At 33.9% G+C, this 17,949-nt stretch overlaps 1 protein-coding gene across 5 annotated transcripts in view; it reads right to left on the bottom strand.

Moving 5' to 3' along the window:
- Positions 1-17,949, bottom strand: part of LOC141453144 (neuroglobin-like) — a 210,294-nt gene that overhangs the window by 162,058 nt on the left and 30,287 nt on the right. The window contains exon 6 of one of the 5 annotated variants that reach the window (XM_074125963.1): positions 6,857-6,908. The exons of the other annotated variants lie outside the window; for them this stretch is intronic. The gene's annotated coding sequence lies outside the window, so the exon portion shown is untranslated. The remainder of the gene's footprint in view (positions 1-6,856; positions 6,909-17,949) is intronic. 5 annotated transcript variants of the gene reach the window in all.

Raw genomic sequence — 17,949 nt, 5'->3', positions numbered from 1 at the left:
TCCACTTTGAGTGTTAAACATATTCTTCAGCTGGAATGTTAAACTTTATTCAGTGTGTGTGTTTGTGTAAGTGTCTGTTTTCATACATATTTATAGGGAAAACTCAATTTCCCCTTTCCACAAAAGGAAAAAAAAAGAGTCAGACATGAATGTAACACTTCCACTTATCGATATTTCATAATATCGAAGAAAAGTGAAGGAGGAGGAACCCATATTGTCAACACAGTATGCAAATATAAATGTAACAAAATTTTCCTATTTTCATTATTACATAGTATACATTCCTCTGGCGCTTTTCACCTTTCACATAACTGAAAAGATGGAATCTAGATAAGCAGAGAGTGGAAAAGTTTAAAGATCGACATCGTAGTCGAATGGAATGAACCCAATGGATTGAGAAATACCAAGCTGACAATCTCGAATACAATAAACTAACTTCCTTTTTCACCTGGCAAAAGAGGAAGTATTATATTCGTGCTAAAGTTAAAAATTGGGTTTACAACGGAAATAAAGATCCCGCACAGTACAACTTAGCGATTTTTTTTAAAATAGTTTTTCTTTTTTTCCCTTTCTTGATCACTTTTCCCTTACGCTACTTGTAAGAGAAAGTTTTCTTTTGTGAGCTTCCAGATTTTCGATTTTATGTTTTCATGGAAATATCCCTTCTTTTTGAGGGCACGGAAATACGATAAATCTAATAACTAATTTGAATTTTTTAAAAAAAATGTATTTGTTAAGTTACACCAGCGCTAGATACGCCATTAGTAACAATGACAATAACTGACATCACTACAACGAAACGCACTAATTGAGGGGATAAGTTAACCAGTGATAACACTCCCTAAGTCAGGGATGGCGAACGTTTTTGAGACGTGGGTCAAATTTTGATCATTTTTTATTTAGTACTAGCTCTTGGGTCACTAATGCCCATTTGCACAAGAGTTAAGTTTAAAAATTTTAAACTGAATATTGTCAAAACTAAACATCTTTAAAATTCAGTTGGCTTAACGGGTAAAACGGGACGAAACAAGTGCTATGGAAGTCTCTTTTTACAAACATAACTGAACAAAACCTTACAAAAGAGTGTGTTTCATCTGAAGAAAAATCTAAATTTGGTTATTTGCTTTGGGTTGTCGATTTTTTTAACAAACAAAATGAGTAAAATTATACATTTTATTTGATATTTTGACACTTTTGCTTTATTTCAAAAGCATTTGTTGTCATTTGCGTTTTAGAACTGTAATGATCTAACTAAAGGTTATAGGTAGCATTTAAATTGCTTTTGTGTCAATGCGTGATTGAAAAAAATGCAGATAGAATATAAATTATTCACACAATTAGAAAATCTAAATCAACCCGCGTAAACAAATAAATGGTTGCCTAGCAATTGTGGGTCAGTAAAAAAAAGCTTGCGCGGGTCATAGGTTCGCCATCATTGCCCTTAGTCGTCTCCCAGGAATAGCTACTCTCTTCAGGAGAGAAAATCGCGAGGCCACTGGCGTTTTAATCGTCTGGGAGGATGATCTGGAAGGTGATGAGATGATAAATAGCGCACAAGAGGATTGGAATGAAAGAGTGCAAGTTCTGATGAACGTATTTATAGCGAGTTCGTGCAACCTGAATCTACAAACGGAATTTCCAGGTCTGTGTGGATAGTTAGATTTGAAACGTAAAATGGAGCCGTTTAACGATAGTGCGTAGAATTTTAGACTGAAGAGATTGAATTCGTTGAAGATTAGAGCGTTTCGTTGAACCCCACAGTTCAATACCGTACGTCCAGGCGGGTTTTAGTATAGAATTGTAAATCAGTCGTTTATTATTAAATGAAAGATTAGATGGTCTTTGGAGTAGTCGATAACGCCTGTTAACTTCAGTTCGTTTATCGTGTGTATGGGTTCCAAGTCAGTCTTTTGTCTAAATTAGAATTTAGTTATCAAGAGGAATGTGTTCAATGTCTGCATTATTCCCTGCCTTCTGTATGGGGGTGCGCAGATTTGGTTCATGATTGGGGGGAAACAAAAAATGAGTAGCAGATGAAAAGAACCAAATGGAAACAAGCATTCTGAATCTTAAAAGAAAAGATAAGGGACATAAAGATTCAGAAAAAGGTTAACTTTTTCTGCGATTAATGTAAACGATAAGAAAAAAGCTCAATTGGAGGTGAATGGAACAGGTGTCTATGATCCTGAATGGTGTCCAATGGATTGCAAAAGGAATTAGAGGACGGCAGTATCTAAGATGGTGGGACAAGATTCTCATGAAATGTCGTTGGATCTAACTGGAGTTCTAAGGCTGGAGATAAAACGAAGTGGAGAGAATTTGGGAGAAGTCTTTGCCCAGAAATGGGCCTAATTCTCCCCAAAAAATGAAGGTTTTCTCTTGTGTTCATCTTGATTTTTGATAATTTAATTTTAATTCGAGCTAATTTCAATTATTTATTTATTTAAGAATAAAAAAAGTTGTTATTAAGAATACGTCAGTGGGTACAAATCCGCTCAAAATCAGTCACCGGAAGTAGCGCTTTACTGAATTGTTTTTCCGTTTTAAGAGATTATCCGGAAAACGGCTTCAACAATTTACCAATTTTATAAAACTGGATCTGTAACATTTATTTAAAAAGAAATATTAATAAATTCTGATATATCATCGCCACGATATCGAAAGGCATTACATTCCACTGTAAAGCAATTACGTTAATTAATGTGACAAAGAATTTAAATGTCTCTACAATAAATAAATGGTTAAATATTATTTAATATATCATTTTGTCTAAAAATCTCTGAACAAAAAATAAATACATCTCTTATTTTATTTCCACAATTCTGTGTAGATAGATAGATAGATAGATACTTGTCTTTATTTTCAGAATATAAATAAATAAATACATAAATAAAAGGACAACACCCAAGATCAATGTGATCATCCTGAGGAGAATGATCTGTTCACTATTCTGAGTAGGAACATCCAATAGCAAAGCAAAATCATAATCTGATATTGTCGGTCTGGGATATCGTTTATAATATCGTTTATAAATATTTAAAACCTGAAAGAATTTATGGCAGGACAACTATGGGCAGCCCAAGATAGACTCACATCAAAAGAATTTCGCCGCTTATTACTAAATTCTAGTCCTGACGTAAGGCGCCCAAAACTTGGACCCTTACTACTGCGTTGGATAAACAGTCTCAAGATAAACGAACGGAAGATATTAAGGAAAATATTCTGTCCGGTTTATGACAATGAAATTGATAGTTGGAGAGAATTCGAAAGAACTGCGAGCTCAAGGAGTTGGTACAAAGAACGTCTGCGTAACGCACTTTAGGTCAAGTGGAGAGAATGGCTAAAAAACAGAATGCCGCGAAGATTACTGTTTGGTACTTTGTTTGGCCAAAAAAAGAGTTGGAAGACCACGCAGGCATTGGCTCCAGGAGGTTGAGAAAGATCTGAAGACCGCTGGAGTAGATTGCTGGAGAGGTAAAGCAAGATATAGGAATATCTGGTGTGCCATTATTAGAGAAGCCAAGGCCCACAACGAGCTGTAGAGCTACAAGAACACTAAATTCTGCGTTACGATTAACAAAATTTGATTCAATAAACTGCGGTAACAGAATCATTCTGTCAGAATGTTACTCTTTTTTTAAAAAAAAATTATTATGAAAAGGTTCTTTTAAACTTTAAGCTTGAACGTGCTTCAATTTAAGCCCGATTAAGCCCTGTGCACTAAAGAGATGTTAAACAAAAAAAAAAAAATATCTCTAGTCTATAAATATTCTGGAGGAATTTAATGTTTGAACAAATTTAAGTTAAAAATATCCCCAACCCTGAATCAAAAGATATGAATGAAAGCAGATTGCTAAATGAACCAAACAGCTGGGTAATAATCTAGATCATAAAATGCAACTACTTTGTGTACGCTCAAGTATTGATTCTAATGCATTTATCTTTATCATGCATCTGAAAGTTATAGTTGGATACATTCCCATTACGTAACTGAAAGTTATTTATCAGAGTCTACTTTTGGTACGTACATAACATGCTTAGATTTCCAGACAGGCTGTCCGTCTGCTTCAAAACTAGATTTCTACTAATTACAACTTCTGGTAACAAGTTTATCTAGTCTTTTAATGTTCTATTTGTGGGCGGATGATTGGATACTCAAAGTTGGATAGCGTACTGGAGGCATGAATGTAATTTTGTTGGAGTTGAAAGTAAAATAAGAGATGGAGATATGCAAATTTTGATTGGCTTGAGAGTATACTAAGGTAACGAGTGACATACTTATTACTAGATCTTATTACTAATACTAGACCATATTCTCTAACCGAGCTAACTGTGAATAAAGATGGCGAATTGCGTTGGAGGAAGAAATGTTAGTAGAAAGAGCTTGAAGATCGGTTTTAGAATGACGACTGATACATTCTATATTGTGAAGTGGATTAAGTCGAAGACAAAAATAAAGTTGATCAATTTTGATTCGTTGATTGTTAAAGGAGGCAATACTGAAGACATTTTGTTTCTATGAAGGTATGACATACGAGTATATAATCTCTCGTAACTAATCGCCTCAAATCCCCCGAGCCGAGTCCTTCCGGTGGAGCAAGAAGGACCTTTCTATTAATTCGGAAAAAGGAGGTACAAGAGGGAGCGCGTTTTCCTCTTTTCTGCTTTTGCTCTATTCTATTTCCTTGCTTCCTTACAGCCTCCAGATCGAGGAGAAAACTTTTATAATCTTTCACTTGAATTTCCGTTCATATCTTGCTAGTTAGTCAAATCAAAGCACGTGAAAACGGATGTCCCCACATTTCCCAGATTCTGTCAACCTATCAGTGACTCAATCAGCAGGAAAATATGCGACAAGAGAGTTTTAAAAACCGGCAAGACATCGGCAGTCTAGGGGATAGGAAATTGAATGAACGATTGAGAAACTTATTAGTTTTGAAACTTATTCGACTAGCCCATCAAAATTAATGCGGATAAATCAAAGTTACACTCAATCTATCTTCAGGGACAATCGATCTAATCCACCATTTGACTTCGACTTTACCTGGAACCTCTGTACAACCCTCTTAAACTCATTGAACTCAAGCAACTGATGTAAACTGCTAACAAGTCGTACTAGAATTTGACAAACACCCAAAACTAACATAACAGAATAAGGAACAATTACATTTTCGTCCTTCACATACCGATATGGACTCGAAACACTACGTTGAAGCAAAACAATCGAACATGAACGAACTACAAACTCTGCAGCCTAAACTTGTAAGCTCTTTACTATTGTTAGTAAGCTAAACTATTCATGGTTAGAGTTGCACTGCTGGATAATCTCTATCACTCAGTCAGCATGTGCATTAATCTACATCTGACGATGGATCCAGGGATACCATAAACAGGCCACAGGCAGACAAAATCAACGATCTTCTTGAAGACTTTTAACATTCCCTTTTTTTTTGTTCTGGAAGTTTCCAAATTCCAAACTGTTGCTGATACCATTTTCACGGCTGCACATCCAACCAATCCTCCAAGGAAGGCTGAGGCGCCGTTGACTTCCGCCAAACTGGATGGCCATCAATCTTGCTCCTTCAGCAATAAATATGTTTACTTACTGTGCACATCATCTCATTTACTTGCTTGCGCACACAGTTCACTTGCCAGTTTTTAGTTGGGGGAAAAAAGCAATAAGCAAAGCAAAAAACAAAATTAAGTTTTACCCTGAATTATTTACATCGTTTGAAAGTTCATATAAAACGAAGTTTTTTTGGATTTAATTTCAGAAACTTCAGAAGCTTCCGAAGTCGAATGAAAGCACTAATATCATCACGAACAAACAAAACAAATACCCTTAAAACTTCAACATAATTCCGGGGCTAGTGATGTTTGTCTGTACATCTGGAATGATTATTTGCTATAATTTTTACCTCTCCCTCTGTACGTCTGTCCCTTTAGCCTAATTTCATTTCCTTTCATCCCCCTCATCTCTTTGTTCCGGTTTCTTGTTTTTTGTTACGTTTTTAATAAGACTACATTCAAGATACCCCCAGTCTACTCTGTTCTAGACTTCCGCCATTCTTTATGCTTATTGAAAAAAAAAAAAATTACTTTTCAGTATTTTGTGCTTTAAAAGAAGAAGAAGAAGAAGACATCTAATTTGGACGACTTTCACTTACTTCGACTCCCAAGATTCTGACACCCAAATTTTTTTCAGCCTCCGAACATTTGAAAATATTAAATTCCTACCCCAATCCCTATCCAACGCTGGATATCTCCCTTTTTTTTCTTTTCGCTCATAAGCTTCTTAAAATTTTCCTTTTATTTAAAATCTTTTCAAAGGAATGTATTTTATTTTTCACACCAGTTTTTATTGTCTGTACTTTTCAATTTTTCTTTCTACGCTTTTTATAGCTGTTATAAAATTTTTATTGTATGATGTGCATATCTACTTCCGGCAGAAGACCTTCAATCCATGCCGTAAAATACTTATTTATTATATATCTTTTTTTTTACTTTTCTTTAAATTTGTAAATAAAGCATTATTATTATTTTTATTATTATTAACTGGATATCTCCATTCCCAAAGAGAAATTTTCTTTTCATATACAAGAAGAAAAACCCAAAATGAATGGTATAATCACGTGTTAACCCAGCTATTATCTTTTTATTTTTACCCAATAATAACTTAGGTTTTCAATTGTGAGTTCATAATGTTCGTGCGTGACCAGTGGTGATAGCATGTTCCCAAAAATCCCACTTGTTGTCAAGGGAAACTCGAATGTAACTAAGTAAATTCGGGTAAAAAAAAAAAAAAAAGGTAAACGTAAATTCAAAAATTGAACGAATAAAAATCAAATTCACTTACCAAAATAATGGTTGTGAACAATGTCTTAATATAACAGCAACGTTTAACTCACCTGGAAATGGAAGAAATATAAATTAGTGTTGTTGTAGTGTCCAAAGTTGAAGTTTGGCATTGATTGGTTTTGGTAGAAACGTCCTCGAATAGGTTTTAATGAGAAAAGGAAGCAGGTGTGAATTGGTCACGTTAATAGCATGCAGTAACATCCGGTTTCTTAGAGATACCTTTGAAACCAGATAAAGAGTGGGGGAAAGTTGTTTATTAATTATGAGCAAAGTAAATCCTTGAGGAATAATTAGATTAGTAGTAATTCCTTCTTTTGATCTTCAATTTCGTACAATTATTAAAGGATCAAATTTTAAATTTAAAGTTACTTACTCCATGAATAAGGTAAATTAATCAGGGGAAGAGGCAAATATTTATGTAACGCAAAAAATTTTTTAAAATAGACGGGATTTATTTATTCATAAATAAAAAAATAAATAATTAAGCAAGATAAAATTAAGCCTTCAATAATGTATCTGAAGGCTTTAATAGACTTTCTGATCTCATCAAAGAGGCAATCCAGTCTGTGTTGAGCTTTAGTAGTGTGCGGATCAAAGTTCGATCTCACTCGCAAGTAACAAACAGGCTTACTCTCCATTTACTTTTAGAAATTCTTTTTTCTTTCTTTTTTAAATTTTTTTTTTTAAAGTGAATATTTAATTTTATTTCTTTTTTATTCTCTTCTTTATTAAAAAGGAAAAGTTTCTGTTTTTTTGTTTTTTGTTTTATTTCAATTTATTGCTTTTTAACTTGTGCAAAGTGTAAATAGATTTCCTTTGGTGTATATAATTTAGTGAGTTAGCAAAATGACTGACAATAGTAGAGGACAAGTAGGTATTCCACCAGATATAGAAGAAATGAGCTGTGATGTACTCGTAAGTAATGAACCAGAAGTTAATAAAAATATAATCACAATAAGTCCAGGGAGTAGTGGTGTTTTAAATAAAAATAATTCCAGACAGAATATCTGTATGGAATATAGAACAAGTGATCTGGGTCCATTTTATATTTTAATTGAAAGTAGAGACAAAGATAAGAAAGGTATTGCTAGGATTCACCCTATGTCTATCGAAAAATTGTTACACATTAATCACCCAGAAATAGCAGATAATATCATTTCAATTAAAAAACTGGGTATTAACAGGCTGAGAATTGAATTTAATAATGGCGTATCTGCGAATAAACTAATGGAAAGTGTACTATTAAAAGAAAAAAATCTAGATGCTTATATTCCTAGATATTTATTACAAAGGAGAGGAGTGATAAGGGGCGTAGATACTGAGCTAACTGAAGATGAAATTAAGGATGTTATAAGGGGTCCACCTGGGGTAAATTTTGAAATAACTGATTTACGAAGATTAAAACGGAAAATAGTGGACAAAGATACAAACGAGGTTAAATTAATACCCACTCAGTCTGTTTTGGTTACTGTTAGAGGCCAACAGTTGCCTCAGAATGTATATATACACTATGTTAGATGTGAAGTACACTGCTATATACAGAATGTAATTCAATGCAAAAAGTGTTTGAGATTTGGTCACTTCCAGGATCAGTGTAAGGGTTCTGTGAGGTGTGAAATATGTGGAAATAATCATGACCTTAAAGAGTGCAAAAATACAGAGATAAAATGCATAAATTGTGGTGGTACCAATCACATGGCCTCTGATCAAAAACTATGTCCACGTTATAAAAAAGAAAAACTTATAAAACAAATAATGGCGGAAAGTAATATTTCTTATTTAGAAGCTAAAAATTTTTTTGATAATGGGAATTCATTTTCTGCTATTGCAGGGAAAGATGCCCCAAATATAGATAATTTGAAAGAGTTTCCTATTTTTAACAAAAATACGGGCGGGTATAATAGACCTTTTGCTACGACTGTTTCATATAGAAGGGCAACAAAAAGACATAGGTTACTGCCACCTAACTTTGACAAACAAGAATTACAAAATTTATTAATTGAAGAAGAGGTGAAGAAAAATGTCCCTGGCGGCCTTGTTCCTCAAAATCCTTATCGCCCAAATGAAGTAAATAAATTGAAGGAAACTTTTCAAAATAACGATAATTTAGACATAGTTTTTGAAGCGGTGTACTCTATCATAAAGAGTGTTAACCCAAATGAATTGAATAAAATTACTGATGAAGGTTTGAAAAATATGATAAAAGAAAGAGTGATTAATTTAAATGAGGCTATATAGATACAGGCTCAATACAAAGCTTGTATCTGGACAGATATAAGAATTTTGTAAATAATTTAAATGTGTAGCTATAATTATTTTATAAAAATATATATAGGTAACTGTACATATATGAATGAGTTGTATGAACGAATGTATAAATTTCGTTTTATTAGGTATGTATCTAGGTTTGACTGTGCGCGAATGTATAAGAATGTATATAGAGTGTAATTATTTTTTAAACGTTTGTACAGTGTATATAGGGATAGTTTATTTAATTAAATGTACATTTAAGTATAGGAATAGTGTGAATGAGTGTATAATTTTCATTTTATTATATATGTATATAGATTTGTCTGTGAATGAATTCGGAAGAAGGTACATAGTGGGTAACTATGTTCTTTATTTTTGTCTATTGTACAGTGTATATATAATTATTTATTTAATTTATTTATTTATTTCTTATAGTTTATTTAATTAGGAAAAAAAAAAAAAAAAAAAAAAAAAAAAAAAAAAAACTATGAAATTACGACCACTAAAAATTTTACAATGGAATGCTAGATCCGCTATCGCTAACAAACAAAATTTAGAAGTTTGTTTAATGAATGAAGAAATAGATATCGCTATATTAAGTGAAACATGGTTCAAACCAAACATTGATGTTAAATTTAAGGGATATAATGTCGTAAGAATGGACCGAAAAGACGGAAAGTCAGGTACAGCAATTTTAATAAAAACTGAAATTCCTTACAGCGAAATTAAAAAGTTACATAAAATAAAAGATTTGATGTTAGTGGGAATTGAGGTGAATTTGCATAATGGTTTTAAATGTTCAATTATTTCTTTGTATAATTCACCTACGAATAATATAAGTTACAGAGATTGGGATAAGTTGATAAACAGTATTAACGGTCAAATAATATTCGCAGGGGACTTTAATGTACACAATCAAGCATTTGGCTCTAGCTATACAGATTCTAAAGGTCGCCAGTTACTAGATGCAATACAAGATAACAACCTCGTGTACTTGAATGATGGGTCCCCCACTATTATTGGAAATATCAGACATAAAAATAAGTCAGCTGTTGACCTTACTTTCTGTTCCCCAAACTTAGCTTCTAAATTTAAATGGACCATTCTGGAAGATGATATGGGCTCAGATCACTATCCTATAATTATAGAATCAAATTTATATTTAATTGAAAATATGAAAAGACGTCCGTATTGTAAGTGGGATACAAAAAAAGCGGATTGGAATGTTTATAGAAATAGTTTTAATGTAGACCATGTGAATTCTTTAACTTATGAAGAATTTATCAATGAAATAAATGACGCGTCACAAAAAGCAATACCTCTAAAAAAAGAAGTAAGATATCAACATGCTAAATGTTGGTGGACGAAAGAATGCGCCACTAGCATTACAAAGAGAAAAGAGGCACTTAAGAGATACAAACAACACCCAAATATGAATAATTTTCTAATGTATAAAAGACAAACTGCCTTAACAAAAAAAGTTATTAGAGAAAGTAAAAAGCAATCGTGGCAGCAATTTTGCAAAAATCTAAATAAAAATGTTCCTATAAAAACTATATGGAATAAAATAAAATCATTAGGAAACCAAATAGTTTATAATAATATTTTAGAAAAGGGTGATTGGATTTATGATTTTCTGTATAAACTAGCTCCTGATTATGTTGAAAATAAAATTGATTTTAATATTAATAATTCGGATAATAAACATTTTTTGCTGGAGCCATTTGAACTTAATGAACTTTCGTCAGTTATGAAATCACAAAATAACAGTGCGCCTGGTATTGACCAGATTCAATATAGTCTTATTTATAATCTTCCTCTTCCCTGTAAATTAACTTTATTAAGTATTTATAATGAAATGTGGATGAAGGGGGAATTCCCTTCACAATGGAAAAATTATGTTGTTTGCCCGATTTTAAAATCTAACAAACCAAAAGAGAATTGTTCATCTTACAGGCCAATCTCTTTAGCTTCATGTTTATTAAAAACATTAGAAAGATTGGTAAAAAATAGAATTGTATGGTGGTTGGAAATTAACGACAAACTTCCTAAAACACAGTATGGGTTTAGAAAGCGGAAGTCAGTAAATGATTGTCAAATTCAGTTAATAACAGACATTTTACAAGCCTATACTTCAAATAAGATACTTTTAGCCCTTTTTTTGGATTTTACCTCAGCATATGATTCTGTTCAATTGCCAATCTTAACAGAAAAAATGAAAATAGCGGGATTGCCAGGAAAATTTATTTTCAATATTATTAAATTAATTTCTAATAGAAATATATATTTAAGAATAAACAATTCATTAGTAGGCCCCAGATCTACAAATCTAGGTCTCCCGCAAGGCGGAATTCTCTCCCCAATTCTTTATTCCCTTTATAGTGCGGATTTAGAAACCCTTTTTTCTAATGAAATTAAAATACTGCAATATGCAGATGATGTTTGTATCTATGTTATAAAACCCTCCTTTCAAGAATGTACAGATTTGTTGGAAACTGCCTTAGTGAAACTTGAATCATGGATATTCGAAAATGGTATAGAAATCTCAGAACAAAAGTCGGTCATTTGCCCCTTTACAAAGAAAAGAAGGTTGCCTGTTTCGGATTCAGTGACATTGGCAGGACGTGCTTACCCATGCAAAAATTCCGCTAAATTTCTTGGCGTCATCCTTGATAAGACATTAAGTTGGAAAGAACATATTAAATTGGTTGAAAAGAAAACAGAAAAATATTTTAACATTTTAAGAGCAGTCTCTCACCATAAATGGGGGGCTGACCCTGAGATCTCGTTACTCTACTATAGAGCCACTATAAGATCGGTAATGGATTTTGGATCTACATTCTATGGCATGGCGAAGAAAACAATTTTTAGGCCATTACAAATAATCCAAAATAAATGTTTAAGAGTATGCTTAGGTTTTCTGCGCAGCACTCCAATAGATATTATGTATGCAGAAGCGTGTGAACTTCCTTTAGAATACAGATTCCAGTTATTATCTCATAGATATTTGTTAAAAACTTCAGTTTTTGATTATAAAATTTATAATAAAATTTGTCAGTTGAATTCTAAAGTCCTAACCAATAATTATTGGAGAAATAAGATTTCACCTGTCTTCTGTGATAGTTTTATAGAAATTTCCCAACTAAAACATTTAGTTAAATTAAATGAAAGAGAGCCGCCCTTCATAATGAGCTATAAACTGGCAGTGTTAGATATTGATTTAAAGTTAATAGGGGACTTCGCCAAATATCCATCTAACATTATAGAAATAGTATTTCAAGAAACTCTTGAAAATTTATGGCCCGGTGTTTATGCCATTTTCACAGATGGGTCTAAACTGAATGGGAAAGTGGGATGTGCCTTTTATGATCCACAGAAAAATTTGTTTCAAATGGCCAACCTGCATGGATATGCATCGGTCTATACTGCTGAATTGACTGCGATTCTTTTAGCCCTTAAACATATTATAAGCTTGAAGGAGAAACACTGTTTTGCTATAATCAGTGATAGCCAAAGTGCACTTATAAAAATAACTAACGTGAGAAACTATTTTGAAAATAATTTTATAATTAATGACATTTTAGACGCGGTGAGTTTGTTACAGGAAAATGGGATTATAGTAAATTTTGGTTGGGTAAAGGGACACTGTGGTTTGAAGAACAATGAAATTGTGGACTCAATTGCAAAAGATGCAACAGTTAACGGTGAGAGAATAGACTACATTTCCTTGCCAATAGAAGATTTAAAAAGAATTTTAGGGAAGTTGGTAGTACAAAAATGGCAAGAGAAGTATAGTAGCGGTATTAAAGGCAATTTTTATAAATCTATGCGCCCATTTCTTAAGAAAACAGTGTGGTTTAAGGGTTTAAGTGTGGATAAAAAGGTGGTCACGATGGTAAGTCGTCTAAGAGCCAATCATGCAGTCTGTAAGGCCTACATGAATAGATTGGGGCTGTGTCCTTCCCCTCTATGTGAACAATGTCAACAGAATGAAGATTTTAGGCACATTACCATGACATGTAATAAGTATTCACGTGATAGAAATATCTTTTTCAATAAAATATTAAAATATTTAGAGTGTCCTTTCAATTATGAAAGTATTATATTTTCAGATAATTTAGTAGTTCTACAAGAACTAATAACTTTTTTAGGTGTTTATAAATATAAGAATGATTAATTTATTGTTGATGTCCGTTTATATCTAGTCAAAGTTTCCTTGTAGGTTTAAGTCTAATGGGTTGGAGGAATATCGAGTACTCCACCCTTATAAAGTATTCTTATGTGTGCGTATGTATGTGTGTGTGAGTGTTATAAAGCATATACGGTTTTGTATGAGTGTATTATATAATTTGCATGTACATATATTATTTATTACCGGTATGACTGTATTTATTTGAATGAAAGTATTTATTGCAGTGGCTGTATAGTAATAGTGTAGATTTAGAATTAGAATCCTTAGTCGTCTGCATAATTGGTACGATTGAGTGCGAGGGGGGACCAATACCGGCCAGGGGTGGCAACTTTTGGTCGTGTAGGAATAATAAGTGGCTATGGCTTAACAGCTAATGCCAAAAAAAAAAAAAAAAAAAAAAAAAAAAAAAAGAGGCAATCATCTCTGAAGAGTTCTCTAAAATGATTCTAAATTCCACTTTTTTATCTAGTTAATCTGGTGTGAGTGCTCAGAAGAGAAACGCTTGCCCTGGAAACGAGAGCCGAAACTGAAGCGAAACCTATTCCAGAGACTACTGGACAAACGCTCTCGCTGGACAGTAGCACTAAATGGCCAAGTTCTACAGTGAAATCAACTCTTAAAAACCTATTTGGACTTAAGCTCTCGAGTTATGGGATTCATCCTAACTCCAATCATCACTTAATTCAGAAATAATACATTACAATCTCCAGATCCCCATGATCTGAACGCTAATCGCAAATTCCACTCCTCTTTTGCGCATCATCATTATTCTTTAATCCTCTAAATGTACTCAGCATCCATTGCTGATAATCCTTCCTTAAGATTGAGGAGGCGACAGTGGTTTCGTGATCTCAGTGGGTCTAGAGTGGAATAGAAGTAGAGGAAAAATACTGGAGCTTCGATACCCAAAGAAACTGAATATGGCAGTGCTTAGAAAGGGTCACTCTATTGGGGATTATTCCCCAAATTTCCAAAAGGTCCACAATATAAGGAGCACTGCCACTGGATAGTTTCACCCCGCATTAATTTTGATAATATTCTACAGAACAGCTGTATAACTAAATTTTTGCCGTTGTAATAATCAAATAAAAAAAGACTAGTTGAAAATTTGGGTAGAATCCGAAGAGTTGGATAATATCCCTGGTTTATTGTATCCCCGAGAGGTTTTTCGGTCTTTCATCCATCACCAGAGGTAGAGATATCATTTTGATGTAGAGATTTCCATCTTGCCCTGCTTAAATTAAAAGTTAAGTGAAGCTGAAATCTCTACAGCAAACTGAGTAATCTACTTGTGTTGATGGTTGGGAATTTGAAACCGGTCAGAGATACAAACAAGACAAAACATGCCTGCAACAACGGACACCATCTGTTTACACACATACAACAGCCAAAGTTTGTACAGAGAGTAAACTACAATTACATGATGCAAAAGCTGCCCGGTACACAATGCAAAGGTAGGAACACAGGACGACAGAAATCAATCAGGAACTTAAATGACAGGACTTGGTCTAGCTTAGAAGGGCACAAGGCCAACGTCGTTTTTTTAGACGTCGTGGCAGGGTTATCAGGATGGGTTAAAGGGGAAAGAGTTCTAGCTGTAGAATTGGAATTGGCAGGATATGCTTCTGTGGGAAATTGAGGGAATCGTGAATGGATAGATTCGGTGACAAATGGAGCAAATGGAGATCTTTGTGAAGATATGAGGTTCGAAACTTAATAGGGGCATTAACAATAAAGCGGAAGACATGAATTCGAAAGGATTGGATGCGGGATAGTTGAACTCAACAGCTGCGTTCCATAAGTCCAGATGGGTTTAAAAAAGGTCTGGATTAAATCCAAGATATTTGTTAAAGTGTTTAGTTTTTTTTTAGGCCAGATTCGAGCACTGGGGTTCTTTACTTTGGAGAACAGCCTAGAGTTATCAGAATTGTTTCTAATTCCATATCGGCCAGTTTAACAGGCTCGAAACAGACTCCGTGTAAATTAACAGTTTCTAGAAGCATGATGTAGTCAATCACGCTCATCTCAGTTTTCTATTCAGTAAAAAAATTGTCGATATCGTACAGCTGATTAAAAACTAATAAGCCCGGTTTTGATAACATGGAATAAAAGAAGCTGTGCTCATGTTAACAAATCAGATCCAGAACAAAACACCAATCTATTGACAAAAAGTTGGGTATGAGCAATTGATTTTTAACAAAGCCCTCGGTCCGATCCGACGGGACGGTAGGTAATTGGCCAGCAAACAAGTGGTTTCTGGAGTATGGAGGGTCCAGAGAGCGCAGCATCAGACACTTGGTCATTGTCCACTCACTAACACTTGCTCAACCCACTGCTCGCTTTATTTATATATATATTTGCTTTTTATTCATTTTTTCTTTTACTACTTGTTCTGGCCATTCTGATTTAAAATCTTTAAAGAAAACAAAATTTCCCAAACTATACATTGTATTTTTTTCTCTTTGAGTCGTAAATAAGGATAACGCAGAGGCTAGTATTTGATAAAGTCCAAGTTTAAATTTATATATAAATAATAGATAGATAGATTAGACTAGGGCGGCCTCAAGGCCTACGCCACTGCGACCCCTTTGGATCTATTGTAGCTCCCCTCACTCTAAAGCTCACACTCCAGACCTGTCCTTTTAATCAGACTCTTAATTCTGGAGAGCGACTCTTGGGTGAAGTTCACAGGCCTTGGTTTTTTCCTCTCCGAGAAGTAACATCCTTAGCCACACGAGCCCCTCACACTGACACAACACGTGCAGTGCCGTTTCCTCCTCTTCCTGACAGAACCTACAAAGGCTATCATCTGCCAGGCCCAATATATATAATAAATATATATATATATCTCCTTAACAAAAACTTACAGTTTAAAAAGTTAAGTATAAGGGTTGATTAAACGCCAAAAGGTACACAAATCAGCATGTACCCAACATTTCATTCAAGCTTAGTTGATATAATTTAAGTAATTTTGCTGCATTAACTTTTCCTTCACATTTTTTAGAATTTATTAGATGTCACAGACCCTTATGCTGGCCAGTTCGTTCATAATATTATTTGGTTATAATTATGATAAAATGTATAGGGTGAAGGGACCAGTAATTGACTGGGCACCAGTAATTGACATACCAGATATAAACTGGTATTATAAGGGATATGAGCCGTTTTTAGTGGTGATTCTTTCAATTTCGTTATTGAGAAGCCTTTAGGCAGCAGTTCCAGAAAAATATTAATTATTGGAAGGTTCCTTGGTATCAGTGGAAGGTTATTTGTGTTAAAAGTTCAAAATCAAGGGAAAAACAAGCCGTTGCTAAGGAGGATTGATAAGAAAATAATTTTTCTTTTTTCTTATTTTTCGTTTATTTGTTCATATATTCGTGTGGTTATCAATGTTCTGTTATAATTAGTATCACTTGTAGATTTCATTTATGTAGTTTTTTTTTTAATTATAAGAAGCATTGAGGATTAAAATGGGGCTGTCAATCACTGGTCCTTGAAACGGCAATCTGCCCAGTAATTGACATGTATGTCAATTACTAGTCCTACAGCTTTTTTTTTGAAACCAGTGATTGACTTCCAGGGAAAATGATAAGATAGGTCGATAAATTTTATTATAATTAAAAATTCAATACATTGTAAAATAAAATCATTGATAAAAATCGGCAACATAAAATAAATAGTAAAACTTCCAACAAAATATGTTTAAATTAATGAATTAGCAAATGTACGCCTTATTTCAAGAGGGCATGCAGAATGATTATTCTGTACAGAACAACAATGTATGAACAACAAACTGGAATAGTCGAGATCGCCGAACAGTTTCACGCGGCCAACGTGAATGATAAAAACGACGCCCACTTATCGGAGTTTGAAAATCTCTCATTCTCCCTCAGTTTTGGGTCCTTGCCACATTCCAAAGAAGAAAGGGAGGAAATGGCTGAACCATAGAATTCCATCAAATAAAACGGCCAGGGGAAAAATGAAGCTCCCTCAAGAGAAGTACCAGGTGCGAAATTAAACATAAGTGGAGAAGTTGGTGACTTAGTGATGTTACACATTACTTACTTTTTAATCTTTTTTTTTTTTCATTGATGTTTCATTTATTTATTACTGTTGTAAGTGCGAATGCTTACAACCTGAGGCGGGACGCGATTAACGTGCACACAGTGTATATATAAATGAGCCCAAGAGGTAACTCAGTAATAATAAACAATCAAATACTGTTTAGATGCAGAAAATAAGAATGAATTACATTCAGATAGTTTGGTTTCGAAGCAAATGACACTGGCAGCACAGATTGTGGAAAATATTAGCGAAGCGCTCCAAAAGAAGGGAAGCGTAGGAGAAATTTTGTTCACTAGAAAGCGAACCCAAGGACGCGTAGATGCCATCAGTAGCAACGTTATAGGCGGAATGGATAAAACAAGGATGTGACCACATAGTCTAATCGGAAGTAGAGAGTTTGGTAAAGTGAGAACCAAAAAAAAATTCCCAAAAAGAGGTTTAAGTAACAAAATATTTAGCGGAAACTAAAGGATAAGAGAGCGGAAGAGTTGAGAGAAAGAGATAAAAGCGAGCCGACAGACATTTTGTACGATCTAACATGTATGTTAGCTAATATCTCCTTGGCACTATTGAAAGTAAGGGCT

This window comes from Rhodnius prolixus, unplaced genomic scaffold, assembly GCF_049639745.1.
Source record: "Rhodnius prolixus isolate KJV_2025 unplaced genomic scaffold, Rpr scaffold_3, whole genome shotgun sequence".
NCBI lineage: Eukaryota > Metazoa > Arthropoda > Insecta > Hemiptera > Reduviidae > Rhodnius > Rhodnius prolixus.
This window is presented reverse-complemented; position numbering and strand designations above follow the sequence as displayed.